This window comes from Drosophila simulans, chromosome 3R (assembly GCF_016746395.2).
Source record: "Drosophila simulans strain w501 chromosome 3R, Prin_Dsim_3.1, whole genome shotgun sequence".
In the NCBI taxonomy this organism is placed as follows: Eukaryota; Metazoa; Arthropoda; class Insecta; order Diptera; family Drosophilidae; genus Drosophila; species Drosophila simulans.
In genome coordinates this window covers 9,039,712-9,054,144 of record NC_052523.2, presented here as the reverse complement: position 1 = coordinate 9,054,144, position 14,433 = coordinate 9,039,712, and the positions used below count along the sequence as shown (strand labels likewise).

Below are 14,433 nucleotides of genomic sequence, written 5' to 3'. Positions count from 1 at the left end.
GCATGTTATAACAATGTGAGTAAATACTCTAAACATAATTGCAAATAGAATGGTAGCACAAATACAGGGAATGATGACTGCAAAATGCTCACTAAATTTGTATTAATTATTGCTTTTCTAAGCCGGATGTTTGGTATTATATAACTAAACGATAGGCAACTTGAAGCACTTGGTCGATAAATTATTTTTATTTGAGTATCGAAATGAACACAAAGTCCCTTCAGATGCCACAACTGCAGGCGATTCAATGAAATACGGCCCGGCAGTGGGATATGTTCGGAATGGATATGAACACGTGCACTGAACATTGTATTGGATGTTCTGGAAAAAAAGCAGGACTCAAAGGAGCAGGAGCATGAGTCCAGGACCAGTTCGTGTGTGTAATTGCCAAAGGAGAGGACTACGGAGCCGTCTGTATGGGAATTATTGATAAATTCCAATGTATGCCAGTTGACAAACATGTTGTTGTTATTGGGTCCCTTAACCAACTCTCATCCAGGGACGTTTCAATTGTAATTACGTTTATTGCATTGCTTTGGCTTTTGGCTACGACTTTTTCCTGTTGTTTTCCCCATTTCCCCATTTCCCCATTCGCCCTTCTGTTGTTTGTATCATTGACTGACTTTCGTCTGGGACGGAAAGCACAAAAAATGAGTTTCAGTAGGCAATCTCGCAGATACGCATACGGATGCGGATACGGATACACTCACACAAGTCACCAGATACACACACGAACTGGCACGGCATATTTCTGAAATTTTGTGCATGCCATGTGTTCGACCAAGTATGCAACGTTCCATAATCGAAGACTGCGATTTTCACGTAGAAAAATCTAAGGAAAGTAGTCGTACCTAGGAAATGCACTGCAATCGCTGGCCAGCACAATGCGGAGCTTTGAATACTAAACAAGAGCCTTTAGTGAGTTGTAAGGAATTTTATTTGGCCTCTTGAACCGCAATGACCCACACGCCTTTGCAATGGAAATACAATTGGGGCAAGTCAGTTACATGACACTCCCTACACTGAAACATAAAGTCGAAGCTACATGCAAAGATTTATATCTCTAGCTGCCAATATACACCCCTTTTAAATTTAAAAGAAATAGTTATTACGTTTCATCACTAAACAAAGCTAGTTCTAATTATTACAAATTTTATTATGGTGATGTTATATCACTATCATCCATTTTCTGACAGTGTTTCCGTCCCAACTATAGCAAGGGTATGCGAGAAGCTATCTTTTTTCTGCCGAAGGTCCTGGGAGCGGGCACCTTTTTGGCATGCAGGCCGCAAAACTATGCGAATGCGAATGTCTGTGCGTCTGGCTGCCATGTGGCATGCAGCAACAGTTTCCTGGACTTATGTGGGGGTCAAGAACTGGACTTGGCTAACTTCCGGAGCAGCTGTAGCTGGGATTCGTAATCCTCGGCAATCCCTACTCGGGATGAGATTGAATGCCTGCACTGAAATGTGAGGTAGCCGTGAATGCAGACTGTCAAACGGTTACAGGATACAAATATTTCGTGATGCCATTTTTTGATATGGACTGGCATGCATTTACCATGAAACGATTTATGTCTTGAGCCCCCAGGTGTTTGCTGGGCAAATCAAAATGCTTTTAAAAATTTTATCTTTGCCTGGGCATAAAATTTTAATCTGGCCATATAATATATTTTGACAACTTGCTTGCGACAATGCCAGACGAAGCAGAGAGTTTCTGCCAGGCCATTTGTGGAATTGCATTTAAAAATCGTTTACTTTTGCATGAGTGCCCCCATTGGGGGACACGACCCCGCTTTTGGGGGGTCAGAGGGTGGCAGATGAGTGGGGGAGTTCTGGGTGTTTATGCTGCAATGTGTTGCAAACGCACGTAGCAATCGCACGGCACCGGCAATCCTTTTGGCCAACAACATTGTTTTTCTTCATTTTACTTAACATATGAAAAATAAATTCGTGTACCGCACGCTCACACATTTATTTATATATGCACGCAGCGGTTTCAAATGGTGTTGGTACACCAGGGAATATTCAGAAAAACATAACTAATTTGGTTATGGTGTTATGATGGTTTTAGCTTTTGAAACTTTTACGAAAATTAAGCGATGAAGCTTTATATCTCAATGTGCGTTACAATAGAAAGAAACTGGCAATGTTGATAACTTGTAAATAAATATGCAATTTTTCTGCAAGGATAAATTTGAAGATACGACTGATTGTTAAAGATATTTTTCTTTGGTATTTTTTTCTGGTGACTATGAAGTGGAAACCACTTCGGATGCAAACTTTTGGCCAAACTCTTGGCTCAAGTGAACGCCAGTGAAACAAAGGCGACCGGAAATGGAAAAAATGGTGAAAGAGCTTGAATCTGTTTGTTTGTGTTTGTCAGCAAATTGTGTGTGAAGATGTCAACAAGCTAGTTAACTGCATTTGATCTGCACTTTGCGTGGAACACAAACACAAGCCCCCATCTTTTGGTGTGTGGGAATCTATTATTGCTGAAGCACATTTTCGCTTTGCAGTTATGTTAGTTTTTCTTGGTTTTCACAATTTTCCCGGCGCTTTTTTCTCTGCTCGCCAGCGCTCACGTCGCTTAATACTTGGCTTCATGACGATAGTTTTCCTCGCACTCCTCTTGGGTTTTTGTCTTTCGGTCGGGAAATGTTGTCAAAATGACAGAACATTTTGCTGAAGTTTAAGTAGCATGAAGTGGGCAAATGGGTGGGACCCCCACGCATGTGTGCGTTTTGTTTGGCAGGACTTGACACGCCCTGTCATTTCCACAGAATTTTCCATGGCCTCCCTCTCCCCACAGAATTGCCTGAAATACCAGCACTGAAATGGGCTAGATTGCAAGCTGCTCTTGAATACAAACGTACATGTACTTAATATTCCATTCAATTATTTGAATACATTTAAATCCAAAGTCGGTTTGAATTTACCGTCTAATTCGGCAAACACACTCCAATTCCATCTTTATGCTCTTAAATGATATTTGCCTCAATTAAAAGTCCAGAAGGCCAGTGAACAGAACATGTATGCTATATTTATATCCATAAATTGAAATAGAAACGCACTCGACTTTTAAAAGTCAAATGCCTGCAAAGTGTGTGTGCGTGTGTGAAACGTGTGCCAAAAGCCAAAAATTATTGCTCCCCAAAAAGGAGATTTTTGACCGAAATAAATTTCGAATGCAAAACTATTTAATAAGCATCAGACTGGCCGACCATAAATAAATAAAGGCATGCAAATTGTATGCTCAAAAATACAGTGAACACTGTTAAGCACTTAAGGCTGAATTGAACAACAATTGTTAAATATAGTTTCAGTTTATGTACACTCCTTATGAATAATTTATATGATTAATGAGTGGGCTTTTAATACTAAAAGCAAAAAAACAAAACAGCGTGTTCAAACTTTTCGAACAAGAGTCAGTTGGCGGATTTAAGCAAATATCCACTGTATCTGCATAAATTCATCTGCACTTGCTGTGGAGTAAAACAAATGTGATGTTGTGCTTTAAGTTAAAGCTTTTAATTGCTTTGTTTTTGCAAGCATGAGTTATAACAGAGCGGAGAACAAGAAAAAACAAAGCCTAAACGGAAGTGTCAGTGGACCACTGCTACTCCGATGTCTGCCCAACTGAGCCGGCCAACAACAAGCTGTTTGTTATGCCCTTGTGCCGCCCAAACTCCCCCCTCACCAACCCCTTTTAACCATTTCTAGTTGGCCAAGATGGGCAGCAGAAGTGTACGCGGAAAAAAATAGTTATCAGTTAAATATATTTTACTAAGACAGAAATTGAAGTAGTAATCTATCAGGATGGCAGGACTAGCTGTTATTTAATAATGTTTTTATATAGATTATCTATGATGCAAGTACATTATATTTCTCTCAGTGCATGGCCGCTCTTTCGGTTGTAATGAATACGGTCTCGTTAGATTTTTGGCGTGGTTTGGGAGGCGGTTCAGACGACTTATTTATGCTTACGAGAGTGAGCTCGTTCGTCTGCCGGTGTCCAGCTGTCCGTCTGATTTGCATCTTTTCTGCATGCATCCAGACACAGACTCACACTAATGCACAGCACACACACACACAGCTGGAGCAGCAATTATTGCATTTATGAAATTCAGCTGCTGCTGCTCCGCTGCAGCTACTTCACAGATACTCGTCGGCTTTAGTATGTGCCTTTCGGATTCAGAGCTTTGGACCCAGGGTTTTCCTCCGACTTCTTTTACCAGCTTTCATACGCTTTCTTTGGGTATCACATGTGCAGGCAATGCTGGCATATTCCAGTTGATATTGCGACTGCATCAGCCATATCATTTTCAGTTAAGGGGTCTAATTATGTCTTAGAAGATACAATTTGTATCCAAGGAACACATGTAAGTGTACCTTGCTTTCTTATTTAATAGTTAGTGCATTCAAAAGGTTGGGCTTTAGGATAAAAGTAACAATTATTGCCTGTGAATAAGGTAGTTTAATCTTATAATAAATTTAATTTTAAAACGATTTTATAAACAATAATAAATGCCCAAAAGGGTATGCATTTGATTCCTGCCTTCGATTCAGGACACTGTTGTTAAATTTCGGGAATGCGATTCGCATGGGAATGAGCTTCTTCGGCCACAGCATTGGCAATTATCATTGGCCCAGTCCCCAATCCGCTCAGAAGCACCCAAGCCCAAACCCCAATCCGAATCCGAGTCCACGCCCATTGGAAGCGAGCCATTCCCCGCTCCTCGCTGGCCCATTCAGTTTGCGGCTTGGACTTGCGGCAGACGACCCGATGGACCCCACTTTTCCCCCCCTTCAGTTGAACGGCCCTTGGCCGGGGTCATAATTTCTGAAATGTTTTGACTTGCATTTGCCTTTTATGCTGATTTACTGGCTGTTGTGGTTTTGTGACAAATCTGTTTTGCTCACTTCTGATGTGATTCTCATTCTTCTGCAGTGCCAGAAGCCCGAAGCCCCAAGCTCGATGCCCGATGCCCGAGGTCCCCATTTCCCCTCGATGTGCGGCTTAAATCTGCCAAAAAGTTTTATTTCAAGCAATTTAGTTTTGCATTTGTTTGACTTGCTTAATTTGCATACATGTATTTGGGCCATTTCGGTGGCGGGTGCTAAGGCAGATTGTGTAAGGGCGGAACGATTTAGGCCCCAGTCATTAGGCATAAATCAGTGTCTGTGGAACTCATTAAATCACGCGGCATGCAATGGAGGGGCGTGGCCCATGGCCTAGGCTCAAAAACGCCCCCAGGATGTATATCTTTTTTTGCTGGTTTATTGTGGGCTCAGTACCAGTCCCTTTGATCTCTGACTTGGGTGAGTTTTTGAGTTGTGCATCACGAAAAGCAAAAGTTACACAGAAAGAAAAGAATATGTGATTCTTAAACTAATTTTAAAAGATCAAGTATCTACCCGATACAGCCAAGATAGCTAAGATACATTCGGCTATAACTGATATATGTATCAACCTGTTTCTTAAGGCTTCAATACAAAAGCTTTAGAACCTTTTTTTCTTTGCGTGAGAATTCTCTTTAAGTTCCCTTGAGCATCGGCATTTAATTCAATTTTAGCCATCCACACCTGATGCTGGCCGGACAATAAAAACCTTAGCAAATCGCTTTGGACGCTGCTAATTTATTGGCCAGGCTTTAATGATGATGATGGAGCCCGAGTTGGTCTTAAAGAGGGGAATGTAACAATGCAACGAAGCCCTGTCCCTAAGGGCATCACGTAGACCATCCAGGTGCTCCTCAAGGTCGTATTTGCCCTTCTGTCGTTGCAATCTCATCGCGGTCATAATAAATTTATGCAGGTACAGCCTTTGCTCCTCTGGTCCATCGGTTCGGCTTGGTTTGGTTCTGTTCTGTTCTTCTGTTTTTCAGCTTTTCAGTTTTCAGTTTCCCGGCTCTGAAGAAGTTATAAAAGCCATAGCCTGCGTGTGCGATGGGTGTTAATGCCAGCAAATTGCCGGCGGGTAATTGTCGTTGTCGGTAATTGTGTCCATGTGGTCTAGGAATTGTCTCGGCCGGTTCCCCATTTCCCTTTTTACCACTACAATGTGGCTCATTTGTGCAGCCAAAGAGGTTGCAATTTCGTTAGCGTTTTCAGGAGCCGGGGACAAATCATTGCCATCGGGCCAGAAGTAATTGGTCACTTCGGACTGCAGCCCAAAAATACACTGGTACTGTCATAATTGCGGTCGAGGCATCGGTCTTTGCATTTTAAGCTCCTAAGTATTTACACATCGTTAACTCTGAATTACTCGGGCATAGGGATATATATCGAGTGGTCAGAAGGAGACCGATTCTTCGGTTATTTTTTGTGTCATCTATTTTTCTTGTGGCTGCCAACATTCCAACGTAGATTTAATAGCATATTTTATACCGTCTCTGCTCTATCCTTTCATGTCATGGTTGAGGTTTTTTGTGTAATGAAACCGCAATTTTATGACCCATGGCCTTACATATTCTTGGGCGATTTAAAGCGCTTTTAAATCCCATAGTTTTGCATTGATTTCTCTTTTATATGATTTCCAACTTTGCCAGCCAACCAGCCAGCCAGCCAGCTAGCATTCAGCCTTCACTCCTCTTTTTGCCACGCTCTTTATGGGATATATTTTTTAATAACATTTTTTACTGACCATATATGGGTGTTTCAGAGTGTGTGTTTGTGGAAAATAGGAATTTGTGGCATCTGCGGCCTTGTGTCCTTTCACCCCTCCGTTTCCCAGTAGTTATGTGCGTTTTATTATGTCAACATTGGACCATTGTTCATTGGGGAGCTCACTGGGATCATCATGGCAGGATTTTGGGATGAGGACGAGGCGCCGCTCCCCTCGTCTGTGTTTTTCTGCTATTTTTGCGAATGTTCCAGGCTTTTAGCTTTGATATATTTGTTAGTCTGACCATAAGCTTTGTGTAATAAAATTGTTGCATTTTGAGCCCGTAATTGTTCGTTGGTGATGGAGTGCATTTTGATGAGGACGATATTAAATTGGACAAAAAAAGGGTTTTACGGGTGTCATGACTTAATCAATTGTAATAAAAAAATCTTCATCTAAATATCTCTGAGAGCCAATTTCCTTGCCCATACTGCCTTATTTATACTCGTATACATCATGCCGGAAATTAAAAGTCGAAATCTCCTTAATCTGTATGTTTTTCTAGATCCCAAACGATCCATTTCTGTGGTCACTCATGTCGGTGGACATAAATCCAAATGGGGTTGTGACAGAACAGAAATCAAGCTTATCGGCCGACTGCCAAAGTCTCCATTACCACCTGTGCCACGCCCACCCCCAGCCAGACCGCCCCCTTTCTAAGCCTGTGCAAAAGGTAACAAACAAACAAATGGAAGAATCGAGTAACTTAAATGTCATGCTGAGGGAAAACATGAGCAAATCTGCAATTTGTTTTATGTAATAGATTAAACTCTGCTTCAGCTCTTTTACACAGAACAAAAAAACTATTAAGCAATTACCATTCTTAAAAAATTAGTGCGACAACTAAATATTAAAATTGTAATTAATCTCCCAGAGCTAAGTACTAACTCGTTAAACAGGTGTTTCAAGCTTTTAGATGCCTAATCGAACTGATTGCACATAATTTATCTTACGGAATCATCCTTGAAGTAAAATGTTCTTGCGTAATTTACTTGGCCTTTTTTTTATCCGCTGTGTATCCGTGCGGATGAGTCCAAGTCCTGACCCAGGCCAACTGCCAACTGGCAATGGCACCAACTTCTCCACCGCCTCCGCCCAAATGAAATTGAAGAAAATTGCATTTGCACGAGAGACAATTTCGAAACAATTGCAAAACTGTTTGACATGCCGCCTCCATCTCTCCGCCGCCGGATTCCACCTGGATCTGCCCGATTCCGATGCCGATGCCGATTCGCAACCTGTGCGATGCTGCCAAACAGTTTAGCAGGTAATGCCTTATATCGATATCGCTCCAGAGACAGGGCGATGGCTACGGATGGGAAACACGAGGACGGACCTTGGGAGAGCCAACTGACTTGGCAGGCAGTTTTGATGCAGTTTAGTTGACTATTGACTGGCGGGCGGGGCCAAATTCCCGGGTCCGGCTCAAAAACTTGAGGTTGGGTGATATCACGTCAGTTGCAGGCTTCCACCGGCTTCCATCGGCTACCACCGACTACCACCTGACTCGTTCACCGACAGTTTTTGGCACATTTCAGCCAGATGAAACTGGAGCTGGAGCAGGAGCTGGAGCTACTGCTAAAGCTAAAGCCAAAGCTGTTGCCCAAGGAGAAGCCATTTTGGCCTTTTTGTCCTCGACTTCCGCTTCCTCTTCCGTGCCTGCACTTCCGATCCATGTGTCCATGGGCATTGGCTATAATTTAGTTAAAGACAAAACGTCGCTGTGTCTGCAAAATCGAACATGATGCCAATGGGCCAATATTCGCTCCGTCAATGGCAGCAGCCTGCAGTTCGTGTGTGTTTGGACACGGAGCCAGTCCATTTTCGGTGGAACCCACTGAAATTGGTATTGGTATCTGCATAAGGCCAGGGACTGGAAATGGGACTTAGATGGCCACTACAACTGCATCTGGGACTGGTGAAAATATGTGCGAGAAGGCTTTTTACACTGCCGAAAAGTGTGACTTCATAATGAAACATGAAACTCCTTAACTGGCAAGTGTAATATAATAGTGAATTGAAATTAGCTGTAAAGCTATATAAATCTGAAGTGTAAGATTAGATAATATGCATGAAAATATATACACAGAACTACAAATTCCCAAAAAATAATCAAATCTAAGTTAGTTGCGCACTTATATCTTAAGGTAAGACAACCCAATTTTGGTCAGTGCAAAGGGCTGGCCCAAATGGAGTCCCTGGCATGCCGGCACACTGGCTCCTGGGCAGTTGTAAAAACGGCCAGTCAAGTGCATAATTACTTAATTTCCTCCTCGCTATATTTCGGCCTCACATGGCCAACAGTTGGCTCCTGCCCAATTGCAGATAGGGAGCACAGGAAGCCTAGGAAGCCACCATTCTCTAGCCACTAGCCACCTTTCAACCTTTTCATTCGGCTAATTTTGAGTCCGGCTACCAGGGGAATTTCTCGGCTCAATACAAAACGTGTTTGTCTTTTTAGTGTCCCATTTGATGCCACACAATCTCGTAGATTTCCCCAAACGGAGCCACTCGACTGGCGGAAAACTGTAAATTTGCACAATGACAGGCCTTGAGAGGCATTGGAAAAAGGGGACCCTGTACGTAGTAACCTCATCTCACAAGCGTTCCACAATAACACGAAAATTGACAGACAAAAGCCAACGGCTTGAGCAACAACCCTCGGACTCTCGGACAAACAGGATAGCATGGTCTTGGTTTGGCTTGGGATGGGATGGGATCCGTTGGTGATGCTATAACACAATCGGGCAACGGGGTCCCAGAACCGTTTCCGACTTCTCCGGGGGGCAACCCAAATTGTCAAAGCCAAGTTAAGACCTGTTTCAAATAGAGGACCACGTGTCCCGGTCTCGGCTTCACACTTGTCCCTTCCTTCGAGTTGGAGCAGTTGCGCTTTCCCATCGCTTCTGCTACAGTGAAGACTCTATATTTATGACCCCAAAATATTAATTCTAAACATATTTATATCTTATAAACGCATGGTTGAATTGGAAATCGGAAGGCCATTTTAAATTTCGTGAAAATTTATACTATTCTTTGATTGTCTATTCTATACTATTCAAGTAAGCTTAAGCTTAAGCAAGCTTGACTGTATTAGATAAGGGCTCAAGAACATGGGCAAGACCTGGGCGAAGGTTTGTCTTGGCCTGGCCTACACCTGTTGCCAATTGTTGTCTGCTACTGCTGGACAGCCCGGCAGTTTATGTTTATGTTTATGTTTATGGCCTGGCCAACAAGACAACCTCTGTGGGCTTCCGCCTAGCCGAAGATGTAGTGTCCACAGGATTTTGTGCATTTTGTTTACCTTTTTTGCCGATGTTACTTTTTATTTGTTTTAAATAAATTTTACACGGAAGCTTTTATGTAAATTTTATGGTAATTTGGCTGGCAGATTTGCTCGACTCTGGTTGCATAAGTTCCTGGGCCCCGAAGCTGTTGCTACGCAAATAGCCAAACAGAGTGGCTTGTCTGCTCAGCACTCGAAGCACTTCAGGCCACAAAAGCTAATTTAAGTGTAACAGTTTTTATACCGATTGTCTCTTACTTTGATTTCTGGTGGTCTGCTGGAAATGCTGATTCATGGGTGAAGAATGGCCTGCGAATCACTTGGATTCTGCAGAAGTTTCTTTCTATCTGAGCCGGGCGATCAAACGACTTTCGCCCATAAACAAGGTGCTTACACAGATACAGATACAAGGTTTGAAGATACATTTGTAAACAGTGGAATAGATTGAAAATTAAATTTATATTTTATTGCATGAACAGGGATTATTTAGGCTTTAAGCATATCAAGTTGCTATCAATAGCTTTCAATGCTGAAATGTTTGAAATTCCATGAAACTAAATTACAATGTGCACTGGGCACACAATTTATTGAATTATGTTGAAGTAATACGAAAGTAATTTTTAATAATTAAAGTATTTCAGAAGTGTGTGCCAATGATAATAATATAAGCAGCTTGTTATAACTGCGTCTTTTATTTATAGTCACTTGCTAATTTTAAATTGAAATAGTTTTTCTCAGTGCACACCTGTTGGCGTGTGTGCTTGATGTAATGGCTTCATCTAATCGATTATATCATTGAGTGAATCGCGTGCCTTTTAGAGTTCAAGTTGAAGTCGAATTGTTGCTTACTTCGAGCGTTTTGCTTATTTGTCTTCTTTTTTTGCGTTTGTGTGTTGGCCAACTTTGTTTGCTTGCTTCTCTGGTTGCTTGCTATTTTTTTCGTTTTAGTGTTTGTTTGTTTTGTTTGTTTGCCTTTTCGTACGCTTGGGTTGATTCTAATTGAAATTGCATCATGAGTCGGTGAAATTATGTTTCTGCCTTGGGGCGGAGAAAGTCTTTCCATCTAGACAATTGAAGAATGTGCGAAATTTGACACTTTGCGCACATATTTTATTGCGATTGATTTTACAAGTTTGGGATAATTATAGCATCAGCTATGATATCACACTTTTCGATACTGGGCCAATGACATAAAAAGCCACACAATGCATTTACGGCCTTACTTAATTGGCTCGCTTCTATTGTAACGGGCTGCTTTGAAACTTTGTCGAGGAGATACCAATTCATTTGCATAAAGCCAACGAAATATGCAAATTCCTTGGGCAAGGGACCCAGAAAAATAAGAGAACCTGACCACTTGACTGGCACAAATCATGTTTACACATGAGCAGCGGCCACTTCAGGGCTCGTCCCCATTTGGCCGAGTAACCCAAAAGTATCTCAGCCCTCATCGTGCTTATTGGCAGATAATTGACACATAAAATTAGCATAATTTCTGAGCAAGTGAACTGGCCAGATAGCCATCGGAATGCATAATGACCGGCGAACGATATCATTTCACTTTTCTTGCGCTCTTTTTCGGACTTCTCGCTTCTTGGCTTGTGCAAATATTATTAATATGTATATTTGTCGCCGGCTAATGTATGGAATTTAAATTAACAAATTTTCACAGCATTTTTGGAGCTTGTCACAGCGATATTATCTATGCAGATTCTTGAATCCGTACCGAACTTAACAGAACCGAAAGCTGTAGAAAGTGATGGGATATTTGTTCAAGGGTCACTTGGCTCTCTTTTGTGGGATGAACTGATAAAAATATTAAGAAACTAAATAATCACATCCATCATAAAATATCATAAAAATATTTTAAATTTAGATTTAGATTTCATGCCTCATAGAATGTTTTATTATTTACTCCATTTATTTGTTGCTGTGAAAAAGTGTCCCAGCAATAATTGCATTGATCATTGTCGGCGAGCGTTTTATATCTTTGATGCATTGAATTGTCGGGCTTTCGGCCACGCCCACACATAAATCGCCGCGGAAAAGAGTTGTCAACGTTCGGCGCTGTCAGTGTTGTCCTGGGACAAACAATTTAATTTATGAGAATCGCTGCAAAACTAAAGCGGAATGCCAAGCAAATTGACAAAGTGAGCATTAAAGGCGAAGGGAGGAGGGAATGCGCCAATGGAAAAAGGGGAAACGGAAGGTGGCGGGAAGGCACGGACACGAACACGGACCAGAAGTCAAGTTGAAATGCAGAAGGAAAACGTCCTTCGATTGAAGTGTAGTGCAAGTGTGTGAGCCTCCTCCTTTTTGCCTTATCTCTCCTTACATTTGACACTTGAGTGCGCTTTGCCAGCTTTTGCTGTTGTTGTTGTTGATGTTGTTGGCCAGTTTGCGCAACGAATCAAATTTAAATTTCTTGATTGTCTGCTCGAGTGGCAGGCCAAAGGCAGTGGCTACAACAAGTGTAACTGGGGTGAGAGATCCTTTTTGCGATTTTGCGCATAATAATAATTTGAACAACGTGCCTGGAATTGATGACTGGTCAGCGATGGTCGCCACTGTTTCTATTCCTTGCATGCACGAGGAAAAAGTTCACAATTCACAAGGATATCGTTTAGCCTCTTTTCAATGTGACCTAACTTGTCCTTCGGTTCTACTTGATGGATCAAAAGAAAAAGCCGAATGTATCGAAAGTTGCGGAGAAAATCACTTGCTTGAATTTTAAACTAAACTTGTAGGCAAGTTTAAAAGCAATCAATTAGTATTTTTTTTAATATGTTACGCTTAAATCTCTCAGTTGGCTCTTATAACTTTTGCGTCTTTGTTTGCAGTGTACTGAGAAGTGTCGCACTGGGTCTGAGTGACTGATGGACTTGCCCAGTGACATGGCTCAGACGGGAGGAGTATGGATTCCCCGATCCCCCGACTACCCTAAGCTCGTTATCTTTTCCACATTTTTTAGCAGGCTTGCTCCTCGATTTTTTCTGTTTCAGCTGTCAGCGCGTTCGGCGCAATCTATGGGCTGGCTGTGTTAAATGGAGCAAAAAGTGTTGCCCGAACAATGGTGTCAATTAAACTTTACATTGTTACATTTAAGGCGACTGACTGCACGGGGAAATGGCTGGCGACCTTCAGAATTGAATGCGTGAGCTAAAAGTTTGCCCTAAAAAGCCCTCAGCGCTTGAGTGTTTGCTATTTTCTGAGGTTTTGCATCCGTCCTTTTTTTTTAGAGCTGGCTGGTCATTTAGTTTGATGAAGGTTTTAGGAGCACATAAAAATAGATTAATGCCAACCGAAAAAGAGGTTCCCATTCGCCGCAGTTCACAGAACAATCATTTGTTTTTGAGTGGGCAAGCAAATGATATCAAGTAGCCGGCCCTTGAACTCGTTGAACAATGGCAAAATAATTTCAATTTATGGTTTTACATTTTATTTTAATAATTGATTATATTTATGCATATTTTTATACTTTATTGACCATAACTTTGCCAATTTTTGATTCATGGCTCTGGTTTGAATCAAGTTTATTAGCAATTAAGGCAAAAAAATGTTGTATTTTATGGATTGTCAGGTTTCCGTTTATGGACCTCTGTTTTTTTTTTTCAGCACTCACCACTTTCTTTAAGGATTTGGTGAGGTCCTTATTTGTGAGTTTAATTCTCGCGTCGTTTAGCACTTTTTTTTCTTGCACTTCAACTTTCGCGTGACACTTATTCACTTTTGTCTTAATCCTGCCGCCAGGATATGGATTTTCAGGGGGCGCTGCTTGAGTCGGCGCACGCGTAACCGAATCGGGAGAGTTTTTGCTACAATGGTCAGTGGAGCCGGGTTCTTTTATACCCTCGTTCTGAATTTCTTCTGCCGCCGTCGCTAATGAACTTCATCATGAGCTTCCACTGCCGCTGGCGACTGCGCTGCCAGATTCTGGGCCCGGCAGAATTCGCGATCTTTTTGCTGTAATGAAAGCCGAGCTCCGTCGTCGACGTCGCTGCTCGCGTTTGCGGCATAAATTGTAAGCGGTTCGCTTCATTTTAACCCATTGTAATCAGATTCTAACTTCATCGAAATGATAATCCCTAATTAATATTAAGATAATTAAAAGAAAGCACCTTAGGTTAAAAAAGAACATTAATAATAATAAATATCTTATTAAAGTCTAGTAGGTTTCTTCCAAAACTCTTTCGGTTTTGGTAAGAACAGAATCATTTCATATAAAGATTTACCCTTATATAATGTTTTGCCAATCTTGCTTATTAGATTCATATATTTAAAAATCAGATCAGTTCAGTTAGCCTAAATACAATAATAACTTGTAATGTAACAACCGGCATCAATGGGTTAAGCGGCAGATTCTCAAGACGCCGACTTCGCTGCCGCTTTTTGTCTTTGCGAATTTTTGCCTTTTGCCAGCCGGGCTCTATCTCCCTCCCTTTTCGACTTACAGAAACCAGAATTTTCTACCAAAAAACGCG

At 41.6% G+C, this 14,433-nt stretch overlaps 1 protein-coding gene across 2 annotated transcripts in view; it reads right to left on the bottom strand.

The window, feature by feature from the left end:
* LOC6727728 (serine-rich adhesin for platelets) overlaps positions 1-13,766 on the bottom strand; it is a 49,043-nt gene extending 35,277 nt beyond the window's left edge. For both annotated transcript variants that reach the window (XM_039296041.2, XM_016176544.3), the window contains exon 1: positions 13,575-13,766. The gene's annotated coding sequence lies outside the window, so the exon portion shown is untranslated. The remainder of the gene's footprint in view (positions 1-13,574) is intronic.
* Positions 13,767-14,433: the final 667 nt, after the last annotated feature.